Raw genomic sequence first — 19321 nt, forward strand, 5'->3', positions numbered from 1 at the left:
AAAAAGTAACACAATAAGAATAACAATAACGAGGCTATATACAGGGGGCACCGGTACCGAGTCAGTGTGCAGGGGTACAGGCTAGTTGAGGTAATCTGTACATGTAGGTGGGGGCGAAGTGACTATGCATAGGTAACAAACAAACAGCAAATAGCAGCAGTGTACAAGAGGGGGGGGGGGGGGGGGGTCAATGTAAATTGTCCAGTGGCAATTTGATAAATTGTTCAGCAGTCTTATGGCTTGGGGGTAGAAGCTGTTGAGGAGCCTTTTGGTCCTAGATTTGGCGCTCCAGTACCGCTTGAAGTAGCTAAGAAAACAGTCTATGACTTGGGTGACTGGAGTCTCTGACAATTTTATGGGCTTTCCTCTGACACTACCTATTATATAGGTCTTGGATGGCAGGAAGCTTGTCCCCAGTGATGTACTGGGCCGCTTGCACTACACTCTGTAGCGCCTTACGGTCAGATGCCGAGCAGTTGCCATACCAGGCGGTGATGCAACCAGTCAGGATGCTCTCGATGGTGCAGCTGTAGAACCACTGGGCAGCTCGCGTCTGGGTTTCACTTTGTAGTCTGTAATAGTTTTCAAACCCTGCCACATCCGACGAGCGTCAGAGTCGGTGTAGTAGGATTCAATCTTAATCCTGTATTGACGCTTTGCTTGTTTAAAGGTTCGCAGGATTTCTTATAAGCGTCCGGATTAGTCTCTCGCTCCTTGAAAGCAGCAACTCTAGCCTTTAGCTCGATGCGGATGTTGCCTGTGATCCATGGCTTCTGGATGGGATATGTACGTACAGTCACTATGGGGACGACGTCATCGATGCACTTATTGATGAAGCCGGTGACTGAGGTGATATATTCCTCAATGCCATAGGATGAATCCCGGAACATATTCCAGTCTGTGCTAGCAAAACAGTCCTGTAGTGTAGCATACGTGTCATCTGACCATTTCCGTATTGAGCAAGTCACTGGTACTTCCTGCTTTAGTTTTTGCTTGTACGCAGGAATCAGGAAGATAGAATTATGGTCAGATTTGCCAAATGGAGGGTGGGGGGAGAGCTCGTCTTAGTCTCTGTTCTGCCGGTGCATGGAAAATCCCGCTAGCTCTATATTTTGTCCGTATCTTCGTTCAGCTACGTCTCGTTGAAACATAACATGTTACAGATTTTAATGTCCCGTTGGTAGGATAATCTTAATCGTAGGTCATAATTTTTTGGGGGAATGATTGCACTTTAGAAAGAAGAATGGAAGGCAGTGGGAGTTTACTCGCTCGCCTCCAGATTCTCAGAAGGATGCCCGATCTGCAGTCCCTTTTCCGGCGTCTTTTCTTCACACAAAAGGCATGGATCAGGGCCTGTTTCGGCGAAAGCAGGATGTCCTTTTCGTCGGACTCGTTAAAGGAAAAAGTTTCTTCCAGTCCGCGGTGAGTAATCGCTTTTCTAATAAGTAAAAAAAGAATTACACAAAACGCTAAGAAAATAACAAAATAGCACGATAGATGGGAGAATGTATACCGTCAGCCATGTTCTTCGGCGCCGTCTTAGTATGGCGCCGTGTCTGTGCATGTGTCTTTGCCTATGTTTGTGTTACTTCACAGTCCCCGCTGTTCCATAAGATATATTATTACCTGCTTTTTAAATCTGATACTACTGCTTGCATCAGTTACCTGATGTGGAATAGAGTTCCATGTAGTCATGGCTAAATGTAGTACTGTGCGCCTCCCATAGTCTGTTCTGGACTTGGGGACTGTGAAGAGACCTCTGGTGGCATGTCTTGTGGGGTATGCATGGGTGTCCGAGCTGTGTGCTAGTATTTTAAACAGACAGCTCGGTACCTTAAGCTTGTCAACACCTCTTACGAAAACAAGTAATGATGATGTCAATCTCTCTTCCACTTTGAGCCATGAGAGATTGACATTCATGTCATTAATGTTAGCTCTCCGAGGACTTTTAAGGGCTAGCCGTGCTGCCCTGTTCTGAGCCAACTGCAATTTTCCCGTCCCTCTTTGTGGCACCTGACCACACTACTAAACAGTAGTCCAGGTGCGACAAAACCAGGGCCGGAAGGACCTGCCTTGTTGATAGTGTTGTTAAGAATGCAGAGCAGCGCTTTATTGTGGACATACTTCTCCCCATCTTAGCTACAGTTGTATCAATATGTTTTGACCATGGCAGTTTACAATCCAGGGTAACTCCAAGCAGTTTAGTCAGCTCAACTTGCTCAATTTCCACATTATTCATTACGAGATGTAGTTGAGGTTTAGGGTTTAGTGAATGATTTGTCCCAAATACAATGTTTTAAGTTTTGGAAATATTTAGGACTAAGTTATTCCTTGCAAACCATTCCGAAACTAACTGCAGCTCTTTATTAAGTTTTGCAGTCATTTCAGTCCCTGTAGTAGCTGACGTGTATAGTGCTGAGTCATCCACATACATAGACACATTGGCCTTACTCAAAGCCAGTGGCATGTTGTTAGTAAAGATTGAAAAAACCAAGGGGCCTAAAGAGCTACCCTGGGGAAATCCTGTGAAATTATGTTTGAGAGGCTTAAACAAGTCTCTTTATCCACATTATACCAGGGGGTGTAAAGCCCTAACACATCAGTTTTTCCAGCAGCAGACTATGATCGATAATGTCAAAAGCTGCACTGAAGTCTAACAAGACAGCCCCCATAATAATTTTATCATCAATTTCTCTCAGCCAATCATCAGCAATTTGTGTAAGTGCTGTGCTTGTTGAGTGTCCTTCTCTATATGCGTTCTGAAAGTCTGTTGTCAATTTGTTTACTATGAAATAGCATTGTATCTGGTCAAACACCATTTTTTCCAGAAGTTTACTAAGAGTTAGTAACAGGCTGATTGGTCAGCTATTTGAGCCAGTAAAGGGGGCTTTACAATTCTTGGGTAGCGGAATTACTTTAGATTCCCTCCAGGCCTGAGGGCACACACTTTCTAGTAGGCTTAAATTGAAGATGTGGCAAATAGGAATGGCAATATCGTCCACTATTATCCTCAGTAATTTTCCATCCAGATTGTCAGACCCCGGTGGCTTGTCTTTAATAATGATTGATAACAACAAAAAATGTCACCTCTTCCACACTGACTTTACGGAATTCAGAAGTACAATTCTTGTCTTTCATAATTTGGTCAGATATACTTGGATGTGTAGTGTCAGCGTTTGTTGCTGGCATTTCATCCCTAATTTTGTTTATCTTGCCAATGAAAAAGTAATTAAAGTAGTTGGCAATATCAGTGGGTTTTGTGATAAATGATCCATCTGATTCAATGAATGATGGAGCTTTTTTCCCCAGTGGTGCTCCAAAGCTTTTTACTATCATTCTTTATATAATTTATCTTTGTTTCATAGTATAGTTTTTTTTCCATTTTATTTAGCTTAGTCAAATTATTTCTTAATTTGCTGTACGTTTGCCAATCAGTTGGGCTGCCAGACTTATTTGCCATACCCTTTGCCTCATACCTCTCAACAATACATTTATTTAATTCCTCATCAATCCAAGGGGATTTAACAGTTGTTACAGTCATTTTATTAATGGCTGCATGCTTATTAGTAACTGGACTAAGCAATTTCATAAATGTGTTGTCACGAATCCTGCCGAAGATGGTGCCTCTTCCTGTTCGGGCGGCGCTCGGCGGTCGTCGTCGCCGGCCTACTAGCTGCCACCGATCCCCTTTTCTGTTTCATTTAGTGTTGTCTGATTAGTTGCACCTGTTTCTTGTTTAGGTTTTGGTTTTGGGCTATTTAAATCCGGTAGGCCCGCCGGGTTTTGTGCGGGATTGTTTTTCTGTTATTTGGTGTGTGTGATTTCTGTGGATGTTATTTTTTCCCGAACCGTTTCGTCCTGTTGTTTTGGACTGGGTCTTTTTGCGCCCGTGTGTGTGGTGTTGACCGACACTGTTGCTTTGGGAATAAACTATCCACGTATCTACTACCCTGCTCTACGTCTAGAAGTACATGACATGTGTCAAGTGCAGCATCTGGTGGCTCCTCATTACACACCACAGACCAGCAAATATTCTTTACATCATCAACATATGAATCACTACAAAACGTATTGTATGACCTTTTATACGCTATATTAGGCCCAGCCTTTGGATCTTTGGTTTTCTTAGATATGGCTATTATACTGTGATCACTACATCCTATGGATTTGGATACTGCTTTAAGGCAAATTTCTGCAGCATTAGTAAAGATGTGATCAATACATATTGATGATTTCATTCCTGTGCTGTTTGTAAATACCTTGGTAGGTTGACTGACAACCTGAGCCAGGCTGCAGGCATTGGTTACAGTTTGACGTTTTTTCTTGAGTGGGCAGCTTGATGAGAGCCAGTCAATATTTATATCACCCAGAAAATATACTTCTCTGTTGATATCACATACATTATCAAGCATTTCACACATATTATCCAGATACTGACTGTTAGTACTTGGTGGTCTATAGCAGCTTCCCACCAGAATGGGCTTTAGGTGAGGCAGATGAACCTGTAGCCATATTACTTCAACAGTATTAAACATTAGATTGTCTCTAAGCTTTACAGGAATGTGGTTCTTTATATAGACAGCAACACCGCCCCCGTTGGCATTTCTGTATTTTCGGTAAATGTTATAACCATGTGTTGCTACCACTGTATAATCAAAGGTATTATCTAAGTGAGTTTCAGAGATAGTCAGAATGTGAATGTCATCTGTTACATGCAAGTTATTGACTTCATGGACCTTGCTTCTCAGGCTGCATATGTTAATATGGGCTATTTTTAGCACTTTTCTGGGTTGCTTGATTGTTTTCAATGCTTTACTGGGAAGCTTATCAGAAGTAGACTTGATAGTGCAGCGTGAGCTGCACAAAGTGGTCTTCCTACAAAGGCACACCGCCTCAGTGCTAACAGTGTAACTCTGGTTCATACGCTCATGATTACTCCATCCAATAGCTGTAGGATTAACAGAGGTATGCAGGGGAATTAGGGGGACATAAATTAGGTTACTTACATTGTGTCTGCCAACGCCCCTAGGATAATGTACATTTGATGCAGCATTATGACAACCCATTGTCACAATGGTAGGGATTAACTGAGCTGGTCTTGGGTCATTTATAAGTCATTGTGTCAGAGTCGTGTGTATAGGTGGCAGGGAAGTCCGGCTCAGGAGAATCAAACTTAGTGGAATGGAGTTTTTTAATAACTTGAAAACAAACATAACTCCAAAACCATGAATACAATAAAACAAAGTGGGTATGAGGACCCGTCGCGCACCAATACAAACAACACGAATACTGAACAACAAACAATCTCTGACAAAGACTTTTTTTATTTTATTTTATTTTTTATTTATTTTTTATTTCACCTTTATTTAACCAGGTAGGCTAGTTGAGAACAAGTTCTCATTTGCAACTGCGACCTGGCCAAGATAAAGCATAGCAGTGTGAACAGACAACACAGAGTTACACATGGAGTAAACAATAAACAAGTCAATAACATGGTAGAAAAGAAGAAAAAAAAAGAGAATCTATATACAATGTGTGCAAAAGGCATGAGGTAGGCAATAAATCGAATAATAACAATTTAGCAGATTAACACTGGAGTGATAAATCATCAGATGATCATGTGCAAGAAGAGATACTGGAGTGCAAAAGAGCAGAAAAGTAAATAAATAAAAGCAGTATGGGGGGTGAGGTAGGTAAATTGGGTGGGTAGTTTACAGATGGACTATGTACAGCTGCAGCGATCGGTTAGCTGCTCGGATAGCAGATTTTAAGTTGTTGAGGGAGATAAAAGTCTCCAACTTCAGAGATTTTTGCAATTCGTTCCAGTCGCAGGCAGCAGAGAACTGGAAGGAAAGGCGTCCAAATGAGGTTTTGGCTTTAGGGATGATCAGTGAGATACACCTGCTGGAGCGCGTGCTGCGGGTGGGTGTAGCCATCGTGACCAGTGAACTGAGATAAGGCGGCACTTTACCTAGCATAGCCTTGTAGATGACCTGGAGCCAGTGGGTCTGACGATGAACATGTAGCGAGGGCCAGCCGACTAGGGCATACAGGTCGCAGTGGTGGGTCGTATAAGGTGCTTTAGTAACAAAGCGAATGGCACTGTGATAAACTGCATCCAGTTTGCTGAGTAGAGTATTGGAAGCTATTTTGTAGATGACATCGCCGAAGTCGAGGATCGGTAGGATAGTCAGTTTTACTAGGGTAAGTTTGGCGGCGTGAGTGAAGGAGGCTTTGTTGCGGAATAGAAAGCCGATTCTTGATTTGATTTTGGATTGGAGATGTTTGATATGAGTCTGGAAGGAGAGTTTGCAGTCTAGCCAGACACCTAGGTACTTATAGATGTCCACATATTCTAGGTCGGAACCGTCCAGGGTGGTGATGCTAGTCGGGCGTGCGGGTGCAGGCAGCGAACGGTTGAAAAGCATGCATTTGGTTTTACTAGCGTTTAAGAGCAGTTGGAGGCCACGGAAGGAGTGTTGTATGGCATTGAAGCTCGTTTGGAGGTTAGATAGCACAGTGTCCAAGGAAGGGCCGGAAGTATATAGAATGGTGTCGTCTGCGTAGAGGTGGATCAGGGAATCGCCCGCAGCAAGAGCAACATCATTGATGTATACAGAGAAAAGAGTCGGCCCGAGAATTGAACCCTGTGGTACCCCCATAGAGACTGCCAGAGGACCGGACAACATGCCCTCCGATTTGACACACTGAACTCTGTCTGCAAAGTAGTTGGTGAACCAGGCAAGGCAGTCATTAGAAAAACCGAGGCTACTGAGTCTGCCGATAAGAATATGGTGATTGACAGAGTCGAAAGCCTTGGCCAGGTCGATGAAGACTGCTGCACAGTAATGTCTTTTATCGATGGCGGTTATGATATCGTTTAGTACCTTGAGCGTGGCTGAGGTGCACCCGTGACCGGCTCGGAAACCGGATTGCACAGCGGAGAAGGTACGGTGGGATTCGAGATGGTCAGTGATCTGTTTGTTGACTTGGCTTTCGAAGACCTTAGATAGGCAGGGCAGGATGGATATAGGTCTGTAACAGTTTGGGTCCAGGGTGTCTCCCCCTTTGAAGAGGGGGATGACCGCGGCAGCTTTCCAATCCTTGGGGATCTCAGATGATACGAAGGAGAGGTTGAACAGGCTGGTAATAGGGGGTGCGACAATGGCGGCGGACAGTTTCAGAAATAGGGGGTCCAGATTGTCAAGCCCAGCTGATTTGTATGGGTCCAGGTTTTCCAGCTCTTTCAGAACATCTGCTATCTGGATTTGGGTAAAGGAGAAGCTGGGGAGGCTTGGGCGAGTAGCAGCGGGGGGGGCGGGGCTGTTGGCCAAGGTTGGAGTCGCCAGGAGGAAGGCATGGCCAGCCATTGAGAAATGCTTGTTGAAGTCTTCGATTATCACGGATTTATCGGTGGTGACCGTGTTACCTAGCCTCAGTGCAGTGGGCAGCTGGGAGGAGGTGCTCTTGTTCTCCATGGACTTTACAGTATCCCAGAACTTTTTGGAGTTAGAGCTACAGGATGCAAATTTCTGCTTGAAAAAGCTGGCCTTTGCTTTCCTGACTGACTGCGTGTATTGGTTCCTGACTTCCCTGAACAGTTGCATATCGCGGGGGCTCTTCGATGCTATTGCAGTTCGCCACAGGATGTTTTTGTGCTGGTCGAGGGCAGTCAGGTCTGGAGTGAACCAAGGGCTATATCTGTTCTTGGTTCTGCATTTTTTGAACGGAGCATGCTTGTCTAATATGGTGAGGAAGTAACTTTTAAAGAATGACCAGGCATCCTCAACTGACGGGATGAGGTCAATATCCTTCCAGGGTACCCGGGCCAGGTCGATTAGAAAGGCCTGCTCGCAGAAGTGTTTTAGGGAGCGTTTGACAGTGATGAGGGGTGGTCGTTTGACCGCGGACCCGTGGCGGATACAGGCAATGAGGCAGTGATCGCTGAGATCTTGATTGAAGACAGCAGAGGTGTATTTGGAGGGCAGGTTGGTCAGGATAATGTCTATTAGGGTGCCCATGTTTACGGATTTAGGGTTGTACCTGGTGGGTTCCTTGATGATTTGTGTGAGATTGAGGGCATCAAGCTTGGATTGTAGGACTGCCGGGGTGTTAAGCATATCCCAGTTTAGGTCACCTAACAGAACAAACTCTGAAGCTAGATGGGGAGCGATCAATTCACAGATGGTGTCCAGGGCACAGCTGGGAGCTGAGGGGGGTCGGTAGCAGGCGGCAACAGTGAGAGACTTATTTCTGGAGAGATTAATTTTTAAAATTAGAAGTTCGAACTGTTTGGACATAGACCTGGAAAGTATGACAGAACTTTGCAGGCTATCTCTGCAGTAGATTGCAACTCCTCCCCCTTTGGCAGTTCTATCTTGACGGAAAGTGTTATAGTTGGGTATAGAAATCCCAGAATTTTTGGTGGCCTTCCTAAGCCAGGATTCGGACACGGCAAGGACATCAGGGTTGGCAGAGTGTGCTAAAGCGGTGAGTAAGGCAAACTTAGGGAGGAGGCTTCTGATGTTGACATGCATGAGGCCAAGGCTTTTTCGATCACAGAAGTCAACAAATGAGGGTGACTGGGGACATGCAGGGCCTGGGTTTACCTCCACATCACCCGAGGAACAGAGGAGTAGTAGGATGAGGGTGCGGCTAAAGGCTATCAAAACTGGTCGCCTAGAGCGTTGGGGACAAAGAATAAAAGGAGCAGATTTATGGGCGTGGTAGAATAGATTCTGGGCATAATGTGCAGACAGGGGTATGGTGGGGCGCGGGTACAGCGGAGGCAAGCCCAGGCACTGGGTGATGATAAGAGAGGTTGTATCTCTGGACATGCTGGTCTCAATGGGTGAGGTCACCGCATGTGTGGGGGGTGGGACAAAGGATGTATCAGAGGTACGGAGAGTGGAACTACGGGGTCCATTGCAAACCAAAACAATGATAATGATAACTAGCCTGAACAACAGTATGCAAGGCATATTGATATTTGAGAGAGACATACAGTAAGGCATAAAGTGATTGCAGGTCTTGATTGGGAGAGCTAGCTAAAACAACAGGTAAGATAACAGCAGCAATAACAGGGTGCTAGTCTAACACAGCAACAACAGGTAAAAATGGCGACGACTAGGCAGAGAGGGTCGGATTAACTACACACAGATCCTGAGTTAAAGCACAGAGCCGACAGATAAAACACAAATAAACAGAATGGAGTACCGTGAATTAATGGACAGTCAAGCATTCATCAGCTATGTAGCCAAGTGATCATAGTGTCCAGGGGGCAGCCGTAGATGGAGCAGGGAGGCCTCCACTAAGCTAGCACGCGGCGTTTAAAGTTAGTAGCCCGGGGGGAGGTCTGCTCAGACGGAGGGGGTCTGCTCAGACGTGGTCGTGTCGACAGAGAATCCAAGCCGGATGGCGGTGGCGAAAGAGAGGTTGTGAATTGTAGAATTGTGTTTGCTAACTGGTGCTAGCTTCGTGGCAGTGGCGCTAGCTGCGCTAGCTGCAAGCTAGCTGTGAGGATCAGAAGTAGTGGCTCAGGGATTACGGCAGGAATCCGGCGTTGTTGTCGAGAGACAGTCCGATGCTGGTAAATTGGTGAGTAATATCCAGGCTAATAACAGGGCTGGTGTCTGTGCAGAAGGTAAAAGCTACTAGCAGCGGCAAAAAAAATGGCTAAATTAGCTTGTAGCTGATTTAGACCAGTTGTGATGGATTGGCAGGGCTCTGTGTCGGCAAAAAAAGGTCCAGTCCAATTGGCAAAAAGAGGTATTGTAGCCCAAGAATTCGCTGGTAGACCTCTTCGGCTAGCCGGCAGATGGGCCTAGCTCGAGGCTAGCTCAAGGCTAACTGGTGCTTGCTTCGGGACAGAGGCGTTAGCCAGCAGTAGCTACTCGGTTGCAGTTAGCTAGCTGCGATGATCCGGTGTAATTGTCCAGAGCTTGCGTCAGGAATCCGGTGATGTGGTGGAGAAAATCAGTCTGATATGCTCTGGGTTGATATCGCGCAATAAACTGGTTGAGATCAGCTGTTAAGCTGGCTGGTGTCCGAGCTGAAGGTGAAGACCGCTAGCCGTGGCTAACAGTTACTACTAGCTAGTAGCTAGTTAGCTGGCTAGCTGCTGATGGAGTTTCCAGTTATAACGTATAAAAATAGCAGATCCGTATCACATTGGGTGAGGCGGGTTGCGGGAAAGTATATTTAGATCATAGGTGGAAAGTGAGATTAAAAATATATATACGAAAAAAAAGACGAAACCGGCTATTTACATGGGACAGAGACAAACACACGTCCGACTGCTACGCCATCTTGGATTGTGAGGGGAAACAGAGGGTTAAATACACAACAGGTAATGGATGGGATTGAAACCAGGTGTGTAGGAAGACAAGACAAAACCAATGGAAAATGAAAAATGGATCAATGATGGCTAGAAGACCGGTGACGTCGACCGCCGAGCACCGCCCGAACAAGGAGAGGCATCGACTTCGGCAGAAGTCGTGACACATTGTTTCAACGCAGCCTTGAAATGTGTGGACAGAGTCCAGGAGCCAAGAAGGGCAATAGGGCGCACATTATCACAAAACATTATCCTAAACATAACCCATCAATTTAGTCAATAGGCCTACCGTTGCTGTTTAATTTGAGTGTTTTAGCATGGAATATCCTTATATTTGTACATGACTTATAGTGTTTGAATTACAAATCACTTAATTAAGGCCTAATATATGGCTAATAAGACATTATACAGATCTTATCAGCTACTTATATACATACTTATAAACTACAAATTAGTGGCTAATATGTGTACCTTTCAATAAAGTGTTACCGTGCACTTTCGTACACATGAAAAGGAGAGCCTATTAATTGCAGGGCTCATGTCTGGCGTGGGGTGGTCCAAGGCCCAGAGATTGGCCTCAGAAGGGTGGTGGATAAAAAAGGTTGGGAACCCCTTGCTTCCACGGGCCTTAATGAGGTAGAGTAAAGTCCCATGTCGGATATTACTCCAACCAGAACCCTTAACTTTGAACGTACAGAATACTTGGGAGAAGAAGACAACCCAGCAAACCAAAATTGGTTCTGTGAAGGTTCCCAGAACATTCGTTAGGTCACGGCAAATTCTTTCATAACACAAAAAAATTCCGGCCGTAATGATAGTTGTATCTCCATCTCTACATGCAAAGACTCAATCATGGAAACTCTTACTGACACTTGTGGCTGCTTCGCGTGATGTATTATTGTCTCTACCTTTTGCCCTTTGTGCTGTTGTCTGTGCCTAACAATGTTTGCTTTCCAACATCCTCAGGACATGGATAGACTTCCAATTTCGACATCAATCTTAAACGACCTGGCTGCTCTCTGTTCCTCCTGCTGTAAGGTGGGTTTCACAACATGTTTTTAGAGAAAATCCTTTATTCTCCAAATCCAACCGTTGGACCCATTATCAAATCATCCACACATGGCTATTAATAGGACAGGAGCTGAGCAGCCTCATCAGGGAGTTAGGCTGGCTGGCGAGAGGAGTCCCTCACACTACCTAGCCAACCTGTTGCTGTTATCAAAGACAAGGCAGCCGTAAAGATTTGTCTTTGTCCCCCAATCATCAAGACCAAGACCAGCACAGTCATATTCATGACACTTTATCTGCACTACAAAGTGCAACATGAACAAAAATATAAACGCAGCAATCGTGAATTTCAAAGATATTTCTGAGTTATAGTTAATATATGGAAATCAGTCAATTGAAATTAATTAATTCGGCCCTGATCTATTGATTTCACAGGAATACAGATATGCATCTGTTGGTCACAGGAATCTTTTAAAAAAGTTAGGGCGTGGATCAGAAAACCAGTCAGTACCTGGTGTGATCACCATTTGCCTCATGCAACGCGACACATCTCCATCTAAAATATAGTTTATCAGGCTGTTGATTGTGGCCTGCGGAATGTTGTCCCACTCCTCTTCAATGGCTGTGTGAAGATGCTGGATATTGGCAGGAACTGGAACACGCTGTCATACACGTCGACCCAGAGCATCCCAAACATGCTCAATGGGTTACATGTCTGGTGAGTATGCAGGCCATGGAAGAACTGGGACATTTTCAGCTTCCAGGAATTGTGTACATATTTTTGCGACATGGGTCTGTTCACAACGTTGACATCAGCTGGTTGGACGTGCTGCCAAATTCTCTAAAATGACGTTGGAGGCGGCTTATGGTAGAGAAATTAACATTCAATTTTCTGGCACCAGCTCTGGTGGACATTTCTGCAGTCAGCATTCCAATTGCGCACTCCCTCAAAACTTGAGACATCTGTTGCATAGTGTTGTGTGGCCTTTTATTGTCCCCACTACAAGGTGCACATGTGTACTGATCATGCTGTTTAATCAGTTTGATGGCTGAGAGGTAGTTTCCTGTGTGTCTACATACTTGACCAGGTGGTATGGTAATGGAGTTAACACCCAGGCTGATCATCCTGGCAGATGGCCTCCGCTTGTTTGTTGACCTGGATGGTGTGTGTGTGTGTGTGTTCACTACTTCAAAAGGAGGTATCTGACAGAACCAATGCTGCTCCATCTCTTCTCGGCCCCTGGCTCACCTGACTCCCTCCTAATGTGGGCTCATCCCTGGGTGGTGAATAGTCATGACCTGGTCCTGGACAGTCATCAGTGATAATCAACGCAATAATATCAAACAAAAGGAGCTGTTGAAAAGGGTCACAGGTGTGTTTGTACAGTAGGTGCCTGTATCAAACAAATTATTGGACTCTCATTGAACTGTGAATGTATTGGTGGGGGCTGTTTCCATGGTTTCATCACAGCAGGTCAGACACCCCACTCCAACTCTCTAATCCCATGTCATAATGTCATGATGTCCCACTGGATGGCCAATCTTTGACATGACTGGCAAAGACTTGGGAATAAATGTATTTATTGGGTCGACTTTAACAGTACAAAATGTACATCTCATAACTTTTAAAGATATTCCTCTGGGTACTTTTGTATACTTTTAGCCAGTAGTTCTAGTTCTTTTATGGAATGGTCTGCCTACCCATGTGAGAGACGCAGACTCGGTCTCAACCTTTAAGTCTTTACTGAAGACTCATCTCTTCAGTGGGTCATATGATTGAGTGTAGTCTGGCCCAGGAGTGTGAAGGTGAACGGAAAGGCTCTGGAGCAGCGAACCGCCCTTGCTGTCTCTGCCTGGCCGGTTCCCCTCTCTCCACTGCGATTCTCTGCCTCTAACCCTATTACAGGGGCTGAGTCACTGGCTTACTGGTGCTCTTTCATGCTGTCCCTAGGAGGGGTGCGACACTTGAGTGGGTTGAGTCACTGACGTCATCTTCCTGTCTGGGTTGGCGCCCCCCCTTGGGTTGTGCCGTGGCTGAGATCTTTGTCGGCTATACTCGGCCTTGTCTCAGGATGGTAAGTTGGTGGTTGAAGATATCCCTCTAGTGGTGTGGGGGCTGTGCTTTGGCAAAGTGGGTGGGGTTATATCTTTCCTGTTTGGCCCTGTCCGGGGGTATCATCAGATGGGGCCACAGTGTCTCCTGACCCCTCCTGTCTCAGCCTCCAGTATTTATGCTGCAGTAGTTTGTGTCGGGGGGCTAGGGTCAGTTTGTTATATCTGGAGTACTTCTCCTGTCTTATCCGGTGTCCTGTGTGAATTTAAGTATGCTCTCTCTAATTCTCTATTTCTCTCTTTCTTTCTCTCTCTCAGAGGACCTGAGCCCTAGGACCATGCCTCAGGACGACCTGGCATGATGACTCCTTGCTGTCCCCAGTCCACCTGGCCGTGCTGCTGATCCAGTTTCAACTGTTCTGCCTGCGGCTATGGAACCCTGACCTGTTCACCTGACGTGCTACCTGTCCCAGACCTGCTGTTTTCAACTCTCTAGAGACCGCAGGAGCAGTAGAGATACTCTTAATGATCGGCTATGAAAAGCCAACTGACATTTACTCCTGAGGTGCTGACTTGCTGCACCCTCGACAACTACTGTGATTATTATTATTTGACCATGCTGGTAATTTATGAACATTTGAACATCTTGGCTATGTTCTGTTATAATGTCCACCCGGCACAGCCAGAAGAGGACTGGCCAGCCCTCATAGCCTGGTTCCTCTCTAGGTTTCTTCCTAGGTTTTGGCCTTTCTAGGGAGTTTTTTCTAGCCACCGTGCTTCTACACCTGCATTGCTTGCTGTTTGGGGTTTTAGGCTGGGTTTCTGTACAGCACTTTGAGATATCAGCTGATGTACGAAGGGCTATATAAATACATTTGATTTGATTTGATTTCTGAAAGTAGCACCCATGAGCCAAAAGTGGTCTCCAAAAATGGTGTACTACTGTATGTCACAAATGTGCAGATATGTGCACCACTTCATTGCTCTTTCTCTTTGCTGTGTGTGCATCTTCCTAGCTGTCACTCAAATGGTGAGTGGCTGAAGCTCATTGGCTGACACTCAGATTGTTGTGGGGCTCGCCCACATGGAGTAATATGTAGGGTAAATGGCGCTGCACAGCTTTAAGGAAACAGTCGCTTTCAAAATAGGAATTTCATGGCTAATTGAGGTAAGACAGGAATTAATCTCATAGATTATGCATGTACAGACTACACATCCAGCCCAAAGTGGGAGGTTTAAAAAAGACTTACTAGTCGCCTAAGTACCGGCGCATGTCTTTAAGTAGCAGAGATAGTGTGTGTGTGTGTGTCCCACTCACTGTTCAGAGCCAGTAATTAAATCATAAAGAACACTCCCTGGGACAGGCTCGTTAATCAAACTACAAGCTCCATCCCTCTGCGTTTATTCTTCAGGTCTGTTTCACTCATAATTTCTCCAAAAGGCTCTGCGAAAGCCACAAAACTCAATATTCTCATTACGTCAAAGACAGACGGAGAGTGGAAAGAGCAAAGGGGAAAAATATTGTTTGTTTGTTCTTGTTTTCCAAGCCTCTTAAGTAGCCTCACACTGGCTTTAACTAGCACAACCGGAAAAATGTTCAAAAGCAAAGCTTCCCTTAATTAACAACATTCTATGAACTTTCATATCCAAACAGGATTCTTCTTTAGAGTGTGTGTGCTCTTCTTTGATTGACTTTGAATCTTCCCTTGAGAAAGGGACAGGTCATTGATGAGATTGTGTATCCTGGCTTTGAAAGGCAATGTGGTTCTGTAGAGATGGAAGGTTTCTGATTGTGAGCCTGTTCACTTTAATTAGCGTGTCACTGTGAATAAAACAAATCTATATTCATTAGGGCCAGAGTGGTGTGTGTGTGTTCATCAAGGCCAGAGTGGTAAAAACTCAGCACAGGATCTAATAGGACACATCGTTAGATCACCTACTTCACCGCAACTTGACCCATATGGAAAATAATAATGAAAATCAAATAAGAATTTTGTAGGGCAGAAGATTATTTGTACAAAAATCGATTTACTCTAATAAGGATCTGGTAAGATTTTGTATGTTTTGCCTTATACGCTGAGTGTACAAAACATTACCAACAGCTTCTTAAAATTGAGTTGCACTCCCCCTTTTGCCCTCAGAACAGCCTCAATTTGTCAGGGCATGGACTCTGCAAGGTGTCGAAAGCGTTCCACAGGGATGCTGGCCATATTGACTCCAATGCTTCGCACAGTTGTCTCAAGTTGGCTGGATGTCCTTTGGGTGGTGGACCATTCTTGGTAGACATGGGAAACTATTGAGAGTGAAAAATCCAGCAGCGTTGCAGTTCTTGACACACTTAAATTGGTGCCCTTGGCACTTAAATTGGTGCCCTGTTCAAAGATACTTAAATCTTTTGTCTTGCCCATTCACCCTCTGAATGGCACACATACATAATCCATGTCTCAATTGTCTCAAGGCTTAAAAATCTGCAGTGGGCTAAATCAGGGCCACACAGATTGATTCTTGGTAGTCTTAAACAAATCTACTTTAAAACTAAAGTATACACCTCACACACATGGTTAGGGGCTTTAAAAATTACATCTCCGTGCTTCTACACCTGCATTGCTTGCTGTTTGGGGTTTTAGGCTGTGTTTCTGTACAGCACTTTGAGATATCAGCTGATGTAAGAAGGGCTTTATAAATACATTTGATATGATTTGGTTTCAGATGTAGAGTTGAAATGTATTACATTTTTGAGTTTGCATCCTAGTATTACACTTTATATAAATCACAGAAGACTGAAATATAACAAATCTGTTGACATTGAAACACTGGATTTTTTGTCCATTTTTATTAATGATGAAATTATGAAAAATATGAATAACATTCCACCCATGAGGCCAAAGAAGGAGCTTTAAAGTCATTGACTGCAGGAAAGGGCTACCCTGTCTCCTCCCCTTCATCTACACTGATTGAAGTGGATTTAACAAGTGACATCAATAAGGGATCATAGCTTTCACCTGGTCAGTCTATGTCATGGAACGAGCAGGTGTTCCTAATGTTTTGTACACCCACTGTATGTCAGTGGTGTATTTGTATATGTCTTGACTTATATGCCTCATATGACGTACACAATTGAATACATTATTGTGGTGAGTTACCTACAAAGATATGGTATGACATATTTGAGACAAAATATATTAATTATATGAGTCATCTTCTATGATATTATAAGAAAAGTGTATGTTCTGAGAATGTAACCTCTACAAAATAAATGCTTTCCTTATAGGTTTCACATTCTTTTAGGGTTAGGATTAAGTCAACATATACAAAACCATGACAATTACTATGTTTATATATTTTAATATATGTGTTTCTGTGGTTAAGGCTAAGCAGTACCTCCTACTGGCACCCCCAGAAATGTTCCATAGGGGTACCAGATGGGGCCACTGAAAATCTTGGGGTGGCACACCAAAACCAAAAGCCATAACTGAATTTCAGGAATTCTATTATGCTGTTGTAGTATATAGGCTAGTTGAAAACTATGTCAATATGAAAGTTAAGGAATCGCATACTGATATACTTTGGTTTCTTATTTTACAGTGAATGTGACTAATTATCTGATGTGCATAGACTAATACCGGTACATTTAATGTTTTGAGTTCCACAACAATCCTGTTTTAATGTGTTATGTATCTGTATATACATGTGTTAGGCAATTCATTGTTCTTCAAATAGGCTAGTTGTCCTTTTGCTTAAAAAGACAAATATACAGCTTTAATTTGAAGGAGTACATTGATTGTAAGGAACAAAACATTTGCTGGGAACAAGTTTAAAAACACCACACATAGGCCTCCAACTATTTTCAATACAGCTTCATTCGGCTGTTGTAGTGTCTTTTTGTAAACGGAAATATTATATTATACAGTATATGTCCAAAAATGGCAAGGGTCACAGTATTGCCCCAAATCTCATTAAAGAGAGAGCTCTCTCTATAACTGTTCAATGTGTCAACAAGAGAATCAACAAGGGTAACAGCCGTGCCCAAATTGAGTTGTGGGGACTGTAAAAAATCGGACATGTTTTATCTCACCAAAAACATTGGTGAATGTTACGAGGCCAACAAACTTTAGATCTATTTGGGCTAATAGACCTCTTGCCTCTACAGCTCTGTCCCCATTTCTCTCTTCAGATATTTCTTTCAGTAGACGTATGATGGCTGGCAGTCTGTCCCTCACTGTCTTGCAAGCATTGTACCTCCATGCCCACCATGTCTCTATCAGCCTTTGTAACTCTCTCGGGACCACCTGAAACATCTCCCTCTGTACCCCTAGCCAACTTTGGTGCACATATGACCCTGACACAAAGACACAGTTTCTGCAAAAGAGAAAAGAAACAATAGGCTTCAGGGATGCATTTCACACTGTCAACTAATACTACATTTAAGCAATGTGCATTTCAGTGAACATAAAAAGCTAATGGGGCCTCTGATTTAATGCGTGCTTGCACACCTGTGTTCATTCCACTCACGACAGAGGCACCATCATATGCTTGCCCTACTAGGTGGTTTCTGTAGTCAAGGCCATACTTTTGCAGTATTTGTAAAAAAAAAAAAGTGAAATTGCTGCAGCATCCAGGCGCTCTGCTGCTTCAAAGGTGAGGAAACGTTCACATACTGACCCATTGTAATAGTATCGAATCACAAAGGACATCTGTTCCTTCTTGCTAATGTCTTTGGTATCGTCGACCGTAATACCGAAAGCCTCACTTTGTGCAACTTCACTAGTTATGCGGACCATTTCAGCCAAGCGGTCAATTATTTGGTTTTGTGTTCTATGGCCAAGGTAGCATTTCGCTACACTCGCAATAACATCTGCTAACCATGTGTAACCCTGTGTATGTGACAAATAAAAATTGATTTGATTTGCTGCATTTCTTTGACTTGTCATTTTTCTTTTGACTGTGTGATCATGCTTGGCTAGCAGTTCCATAATAGAGAGGAAATTTCCTTTATTCTGACCTTCTGTTTCTTTATGTGCTCTCTGTGCAACGTTTTGCGTAGCTGTGAGGAGCAGGGTTTCTCCAGCAGCTTTAATGTACTCTCTATTTCCCCTCACTAATTTATTATATTCTGCATTTAAGGATTCTGAGAGAGAGCATTTGCTTGCATTCGACGTTTCATATTCTGCCCATGCTAACATAGCATTAGTATCTGATTCTGATTTGGCATGGCCTACAAATCCCCCATCTTTGTAAGTTGCTTTTTTCAAATGTAATTTAGATGTAAACACTGAATCACCTGAGGAGGGGAGACTGAAGTGCCGGCAGGCATAGCAGTGAGTGGGCAAAGTCTTTACTCTGAGAGTACTCCAGCCATTTATGCGTACTGTACCACTCTTTCATGAAGCTCCGTCTTCTATTCCCCTGAAGGGTCCGAGGGAAAAACTTCAGATGTGGCTGTTTGGGCCCCTCTGCTCTTGACTGGCATATATCTAGGATGAAACAAGAGTTATTCATAATCAGTTATCAGTTATTCGGATTTTGAAATAATAATAACAATAATAATAATAATAATAGCATGAGTAGCTAGCCACTCTCCATAGTAATTACCGATTACATGTGTAATATTTGCCTATAGACAATTCAATTCAGACTATTCAAACTCAACTACCAATGAACATGAATCAGAAGGCTTTATGTGATTATGTAATGACTCATAACTCAATGTAGACACTCTATAACCATACATTTATCCAGATAACGTTAGTCTCTAGCCATTCATTTCATTATCCGGGGCACTGTCACACTGTCATTTCTTCACCCGTTGGTCCAGGAACGGGTTGAATAGCTCTAGCTGAGTCCTGCCTCGCTTGGTTGTCAACCTCTGTGACTGTTGTTGCTGCCTGTTCCGCACTTTCGTGCCATGTTGCTGTCTGTTGTTCT

Source organism: Salvelinus alpinus, chromosome 2 (genome assembly GCF_045679555.1).
Source record: "Salvelinus alpinus chromosome 2, SLU_Salpinus.1, whole genome shotgun sequence".
NCBI lineage: Eukaryota > Metazoa > Chordata > Actinopteri > Salmoniformes > Salmonidae > Salvelinus > Salvelinus alpinus.